We start from the raw sequence: 8027 nt of genomic DNA, 5'->3' as shown, positions 1-8027 counted from the left end.
GTCGACGCTGCACGTTGTTCCCTGACTACATAGACAGACCCACCTCTACATAGAATAACGTTTGGGCGGTTCTCTAGACATAATTGTTTGTTAGAGGGCTTAACGCCTTCAGGACGTCGACGATACTCGTTGTTCCCTTACTATGTAGAGAGACCGTGTATAGATTCAGGCGACTCTCTATACATAATTGTTTGTTAGAGGGATAAACGCCTTCAGGACGTCGACGCTGCACGTTGTTCCCTGACTATGCACCTTTCAGAACGAGTATGATGCTTCAACTATCTCATATCTCGATTCTACAATAGATTAATTCTGTCGTGACATTCACCTCCTAGAAAAAAATCTATTATATCTCATTACTCCATTCCCTGAATCCCCCGGCTGGATTCACGGATTAGTAATAGATAACCATTTTATCTCATTACTCCATTCCTTGAACTCCCCGACTGGATTTCATGGATTAGTAATAGGTACTCAATTCATTTTGTTACTCCGTTTCATGAATCGTTCTCCGCTGAATTTCATGAATTAGTAATAATTACTCAACAATCAGGCATCTGGACTATCACCAAGTAAGCCCCAAGAAAATGGCGCAAGTACACTCAACAATGATGCACGAACGAGCACCCAAATGCACGTACGAGCATTCGAAAATATGGACAAACGAGGAATCCTACACAAAATAGGAGAGAGAAAATAATATTAAAAAAAGGCGCCTAGGGACCGGGCCCACAGGAGGACGGTCATGCCGCCGTGGCCGGTCCCCCACGCTTTTCCCTTTATTTTTCTTATTTTTATTTTCATGATCTCATGAAGACTCCTTCATTCGAGCAACTTTCCTTGTTTGAGCAAAACTCACGGTTTATCCATATTTTCACGGTTTCATGAAAAATAATAAAATAGGGAAAGGTGTCACGGGACCGGTCTACCTAGCCGGCCGGCCATGCCCTAGTCGTGGCCGGTCCCACACCTTGAAATCCTTTATTTTTCATAACTATTATTTCCCTCATCTCATGAAACTCCTCCGTTTGAGCAAAAACCCTGGTTTTTCCATATTTTCTCAAATATTGCTCAAACCATGAAAAAGCCAAAAAGTCAAATGGTCATATGACCGAGTAGGCTATTCACGAAAAATATTAAAATATTATTATTTTAATATTCTAAAAATATTGATCGAACGAGCAAAGTCCTACTTGCTCATTCGAGCAAAATCAAGAATTTTAGTCAAAGATCAAACTCTTCTGAAAATCAAAGATATTGCTCAAACGCTCACCAGGAAATATCAAAACTCTTAGGACTGAGACACGGACATGCTTCCTTGACCAACCAAGGCAGGCCCTAAGGCTTGCAAGGAGCCAGTCCCACATATCTTCATAATTTTGACCTAATTTGCTCAATTGCTCATATTGGGTCCAAACTCTTTCCAACCTATTTGGAATTTGCTCAAACGACCATCATCTGGTCCCACAACCACCAAGGTCCGGTCTCATGCCCTCTTGGTTGGTCCCTCACTTCTCCATAATTAGGTTTTATCACCTAATGCTCAGACGAGCACTACTCTAATAAATGATTAAACCAGCATTTAATCATCCTTTCACCAACCAGTCAACAAAGGACTTTGGTGCACGCTCACTAGAGCACTTGGGTGCTACATGGTCGTCCATCATCCCATGTAGCCAGTCACTCCTTCACTCAGTGGCCTATTTTCAATAAATCATCAATTGATGAACAATTGATCAAAAATTAGTGTTTTCGAACAAATGCTCTGCAAATCATGATTTCGAGCAATTTCAAACACTAATAAATTTATGTTGACCCAGAAATCAACATCTGAATTGATTATATAATATTTTGTAGGCTACCGATATTTTAACTAAAATTTTATTGGGTCGTGTTACCAATAATTCATCGAATGGGCAATACTTTCTCAGTTGCTCGAATATTGATCCAACTATCAATATTCAGTAATTCATCGAATTGAGAAATACTTGCTCAGTTGCTCGAATATTGATCCAACTATCAATATTCAGTAATTCATCGAATTGAGCAATACTTGCTCAATTGCTCGAATATTGATCCAACTATCAATATTCAGTAATTCGTCGAATTGAATTTTGATCCAACTATCAATATTCAGTAATTTGTCGAACTTACAATATTTTCTCAGCAATATCAATATCGTTTAATCCATGAATTACTGAGCATTTGTCAATCATGCTCAATTCAACAAAACCTAGACTCACTGTCTAATCAAGTCAACGACTGACTAATCAAATACACGTCTGCTTTGCAGACTCCACGTTCGTGAGACATCAATCACGTCACATGGGGATATCAATTAGGGTTTTGGTCTGGCGGCCTACAACACGTGTGTTCATCCACGATGAGAAATATGAGTAAGTCGTGCAAATGGTTGAGGGAGTTAGCAAAGTAGTGGGTGGACGATCAACCAAGTCTCCACACGACATGGAACTGATTTTACCACGATCTCCCACTTCCCACTCTTTCACTCAAGAAACCGTCACACTTACTGGGATCAATTTTTCACTATTCTGACAATATAAATAAGTCTAAAATCGATGATTGAGATCAACATCCGTCCACAGACAACAATTCTCCCGATCGAAACTTATTTACACAGTTCACATACTTGCATAAACCTTCAACACATCCATAATCCTTGATCATAATTGATCCCACAATTCTCAGCTTCCCTCCTACAGATCAATCCATCTCCCTCTTTGTGACCGAATTGGCTCTGAAACGACCATTGACTTGGTTTAGGCCGGAGTCCTACAGATTAATCTCTCGAAATCAAAGCACTCTCGTGCAGTGCATCTGTGTGAGGTTAAGTAGTTTGATAGATTGAGGAGTCTCGTCCGAACGATCGTCTCTTCACTTTCCTAAAAAACCAGCAAATCGTTTTTCCCCATCTACAGTGAGAAATGTCAATAATTAGAAAAGTTGACCCGTCATAATATGATGCCACTTAATCTTATACTAATAATATAAATATTTGATGTGTGGGGTATAAATTTTATGAGGCCCTTTGTCAATTCCTTTGGCAACTTTTACGTCTTATTAGTTGTTGATTATGTGTCTAAGTGGGTTGAAGCAATAGCTATCAAGACAGATGATCGCCACGTTGTGATCAAGTTTGTTAGAGAGAATATTTTCTCTCGATTTGGTATGACTAGAGCAATATCAGTAACAGAGGTTCCCATTTTTGTAACTGGTCTTTAGAGGCGCTCATGAAGAAATACACCATTACCCATAAGGTTTTACACCTTACCACCCACAAACTTTTGGCCAATTAGAAGTGTCTATAGGCAGATCAAACAGATTTTAGAAAATACCGTAAAACCTACCCGAAAGGATTGGTATTTGCGCTTAGTTGAAGCTTTGTGAACTTACTGAACCGCTTTTAAGAATCCACTTAGGATGTGTCCGTATAGGCTCGTCTTCGATAAAGCCTGCCATTTGCCTGTAGAATTGGAACGCTAAGCTTATTGGGTCATTAAATAGCTAAACTTTGACCTACCTACTGCTAGTGATAACTATAGACTTCAACTCGATGATTTGGTAATGATGCTTACCAGAGTGCGAAAATTCATAAGGAGAAAACTAAAATATTTCATGATAAACCTATTATTCGAAAGACATCTGAACTAGGTCAAAAAGTTATCCTTTACAATTCTCGTTTACATATTTTCCCTGGTAAATTAAGATCCCGGTGGTCTGGATCATAGGTTGTCAAAATTGTTTTTCCTCATGGGGCAGTTGAAGTTGAAAATCCGAATAATGGAGAAACTTTTAAGGTTAATGGTCACTGGTTGAAAACATTTTTGGAGATACCCAATTATGTAATAGAAGAATCAGAACTGAAGGGTCCTATCTACCAGGATTAATGTTAACAGGTATCGACGTCTGGATGAAGGCACTATATGAGGCAACCCACACTTTTGTTGTACATTAGTAGATTTTGTTTTTATTCTCTTTCTTGTTCCCCGTGAAAGGATTGCTACGCTTCACCCAGGTACAATATTCCTGACTTCTCTCTTTACTAATTCCTCTTGTTACTTATACTTTTGGTATTGCAATTTAATTTGAAACATTGGGGGCAATATTAGGTTTAAGTTTGGGGGTGAGAAAAAAAATTAGTTAGTTTTTAATTGATTAAAAAAAACTCTAGAGCTTAGAAACTTGTGCTAATTCAGGATGACACTAACCAATATAAGTGGATGGAAACATCTTGGTTGTAGAAGTTTATGGACCCAAAAAATTAGCCCATTCATAAAAGGACAAATCTCAGGTGGTAGAAATAACATGGTAGTTTCACCATATCTCGACGTCATCATTTCACCTTCTATTTTTATTTTTGCGAACTTTTTGTTACTATAAGTGATTTGGCGGGGAGCTAGTATCGCCTTGATTTCTGCTAGGATAAAGTAGAGCGATCGAGATACTTTAAAAAAAATACCAGACCTTTAAACCAATCAGAATAATAAATAAATAAATCGGCCGCTGGAACCCTAGTATATACCAGCTGAGTTGAGGATTATAGACCGTTGGGACCTTGTATATATCAGTTGTATTGATATTAGAGTTCAGACCAGTATCTCATTCCATTAGGATTCATACGATTTATCTTGGTGTTGACGATCAAACAGATATTCTGGAAAACAGATAGGATTTATCTTATTCAACATCGCAAAACATCTATATATATATATCCATCTTCTTAATCTACTCATGTGTTTGATTCCGGATATTGATGTCGATAGTGCAACTATCTAAGTAGATCTCTGTAACTTATATATGAATTTCAGTATGCTTGAGTGCAAACTCGTGTACAATAATTGGATTATTGCACTAGGGTAATTCCTCTTGTAGTCTGTGCGAGTATGCCAACTAATTGTTTAGTGTCGTTCCTAGATTTTGCACAGGTAGTTAGGGTTTGGAGTAAAGGTTTTGTGGGTACACCTCTTGTAAACCCTCCCGAGACTATAACTTGGCTACTAAGGCCACCTAGGGGTTGAAAGGCTTGTTGCACATGCTAAGTGCAATCGCGATGCCTGCGACAATTTGTTAGGATTTTGATTTTCTAGAATAGATTTGCTCAAGGACTAGAAAATAATAACTTTGGAGGTATTTGATAGTCGCATTTATGTGTCTGATTTATACTTATTATGGTGTTTTATGTATGTGTAGGTATTTTTTGGAAAGAAACATTTTTTGGAAGAATCGGCTCGAAAATTACCAAAGGCACCCCTCAAAATTACTCAGAGCACCCCAAAAATGTGTTAAAAGCACCCAAGAAAAGTCATAAAGGCACCCAAGATTTTCCAAAAATTACTAAGGGGCACCCCAGTTACTAAAGGGACATCCGAATACGACAAATGCACTCCCTTCTTATTCGTTTGAAATTTATCTTGGTGGGAAAATCTTCTTTTCGCCCGCAAGTTTTCTAAACACGATTTAGAGGAAATTTGGTCGTAGATTTTCTCTGATTTTGACTGACAATGAGTTGTCACGACAAATCAGGCCTGGTAAATGGATTTGATTAAAGGGAAGATTTCCATCGAAATTTATAAACAAGGAAGATACAGTATTCTCGGGTTTTCTTGGTTTTGTTTTTGGGAAATTACGTGAATTGGGGAAAAAATATCTTCTGCGAGATTTTATCATACAGAAGTTTTGAAAGCCTTTGAAAGCTAGAGAGACGCGTACAGAGTAGAGAATAATATTTCCATATGTGAGAAGATAATGGAATTAAACTCGATAAATTTGGTCGTATCATATATAAATAAGTGTTGGGGGAGCAACAAAAGGAGATGGAGAGTTTGGGAGGCTGAGAATCGAAGAAAAATAGATGCAGATAATTTGCTCTGCTACTGTTAGTGAGAAGAACACGAAGAATGTTAAGTTGTCAAGAACAGTCACAACAAACTGTTGTTTAATCAACCACAGAAGAAGACTATTGTTTATCTTATAAAAAAAGTATCATGTACGATCTGGTTGTGATACCCCTTTTAGTAACTGAACTGAGTTAGTCGTTGAACATCTTTAGCGACTAAAAATCATTGTAAGCAATTTTCACTACTTTTTAATACAATGATTAATCAAATTTCTTCCAATTTTCTTCTTACGAGAAGCTAATTTAATTTCTAGGGTTGAGGACGAAACTACTTTTAACATGTAAGTTTTGATATTTAATTTTCTTTTAATTATAACTCTCTTGTTAAGCTTTTTATGGATTATTAATTTTTCTGCAAAAATAGCTTCATAATAATTGTGTGGGTAGTTTTTAAGCTATCGATATTTTGTAATCGAAGAAAATTATACTTTTGTGAATCGAATTGAGTCGAATTATTATTTATTAATAATATATTCTCCAAGGCATGAGATTGGGTTCAAAATTGCCTTGCGTAGTTTTGAGAGTAAATTAGAGAAATTAATTATTGAATTTACAAAGAAGTAGTGGAATCTGAAACCCTAGGTTTTTCTCCCATTGATCAATTTAGAAGTTATTCAGTAGTCTTTTAATTATTTTTCATAGAAATCATATCAAAAAAGTGTTTCCTTAGTCTTTTAGCATAGAATTTGTTTAGTAACTAGAGATAGCATTTTTCAATTTTAGTGGAATGAACCGTACTCACCTTATCTACATTTTGGACTTTGTGTGATTTCCAAAAATATTAAATCATTTACTTTTACCTAGAAGTTGTTCGAAACAAACACAATATTTCCAAAAATCTTGATTCACATCTACAAAGAAATCAAACAGGTGTTTCGTGAAAGCAAAAAATTGAAAAGTCTTCACTTAGATTGAAGCAACTCTTAGGTTGTAAAGGACGTCAGATAAAGGAATCAATTACGTGGAGCCTTGCGAGGTTCAAGAAACGTAAAGAGCACGAGTGCAGCTGAATTCGGTTTCAACTACATTTCAGTCTGAAGTATGGTCGTAGCTAGTGCCTTAATACAGTTTGGTGTTCAAAGATGGATAAGGTCCCGAGGTTTTTCTGCAGGTGCAATTTTCTTCATTAATTTTTTTTTTGTTGTGTCTTGCTTTACTTTTTACTTCCGCATTATACTCGTGATTGATATAATTAAAGTAAAAGAAAATGATTCGATAATCAGCCTAGACCATTTTCAACTAAAAGTGTACAGAACCTATAAGACTTGTTCTTGTGAATACATATCTTGAAATATAAATTACAAGACTTGTTCTTGTTGGAATCTAGTTCGTTTAATGTTTTGACACATACTAGGTTGTTCTTGGATATGGATTTTTGAGATTATCCAAGAGTTCTTGTAAACAATCAAATTCACCTATCTTTGACCTAAACTACTGACTGTACAAGAAAGATAAACTGTATATTCAATCATATCTTTTCTGAAGGTCTACTTGTTAATAATATTAGGTTTTGTCTTATACTTGGTACCCTCTCATTTTCACAATGTCTTGAAGAAAAGTTAAGGAAAAATATTCATTAAGAAAATGAGTGTGAACTTATGAGAAACTCTGTAATTGAAAAATACAATGCCTTGAAAATCTCATTTAAGTCTAAGATCGTTACTGGTTTTGAGAATGTCAAAATACTAGAGGAAGAAAAACTCAAGATCATGTCATAAAAACGTCAGTTATCGTCCCATCAATATAACCACAAGATTCACTCAAATGAGACAAAATTTAATAGGATGATTGCTCCATTGGAAAAGGATAACATAGACATAACATGATCCCTAAAAGAGAATTAATCCTCTATTCACAATAAGCTTGTTCACTGTAAACCCTTGATAAAAACAAACACACGATCATGCTTCATATCAAAGTGCTCTATATCGCGTCACTCTTTATCACTCTTTTGGTAAGAAACATTGTTGTTTTCTGTGGAACTAAAGGTCATGTTTGAATGTCAACAACGCACTATGGAAGTTAACAAACTTGATAACTCGATGGTATGGTTGATAAGAGATACCTAACCTTAAACCCGATTTGTTGGTACGACCAGGAAATAATCATT

Source organism: Papaver somniferum, chromosome 7, assembly GCF_003573695.1.
Source record: "Papaver somniferum cultivar HN1 chromosome 7, ASM357369v1, whole genome shotgun sequence".
NCBI lineage: Eukaryota > Viridiplantae > Streptophyta > Magnoliopsida > Ranunculales > Papaveraceae > Papaver > Papaver somniferum.
The sequence above is the reverse complement of the archived record's forward strand: the minus strand, read 5'-3'. Positions refer to the sequence as shown.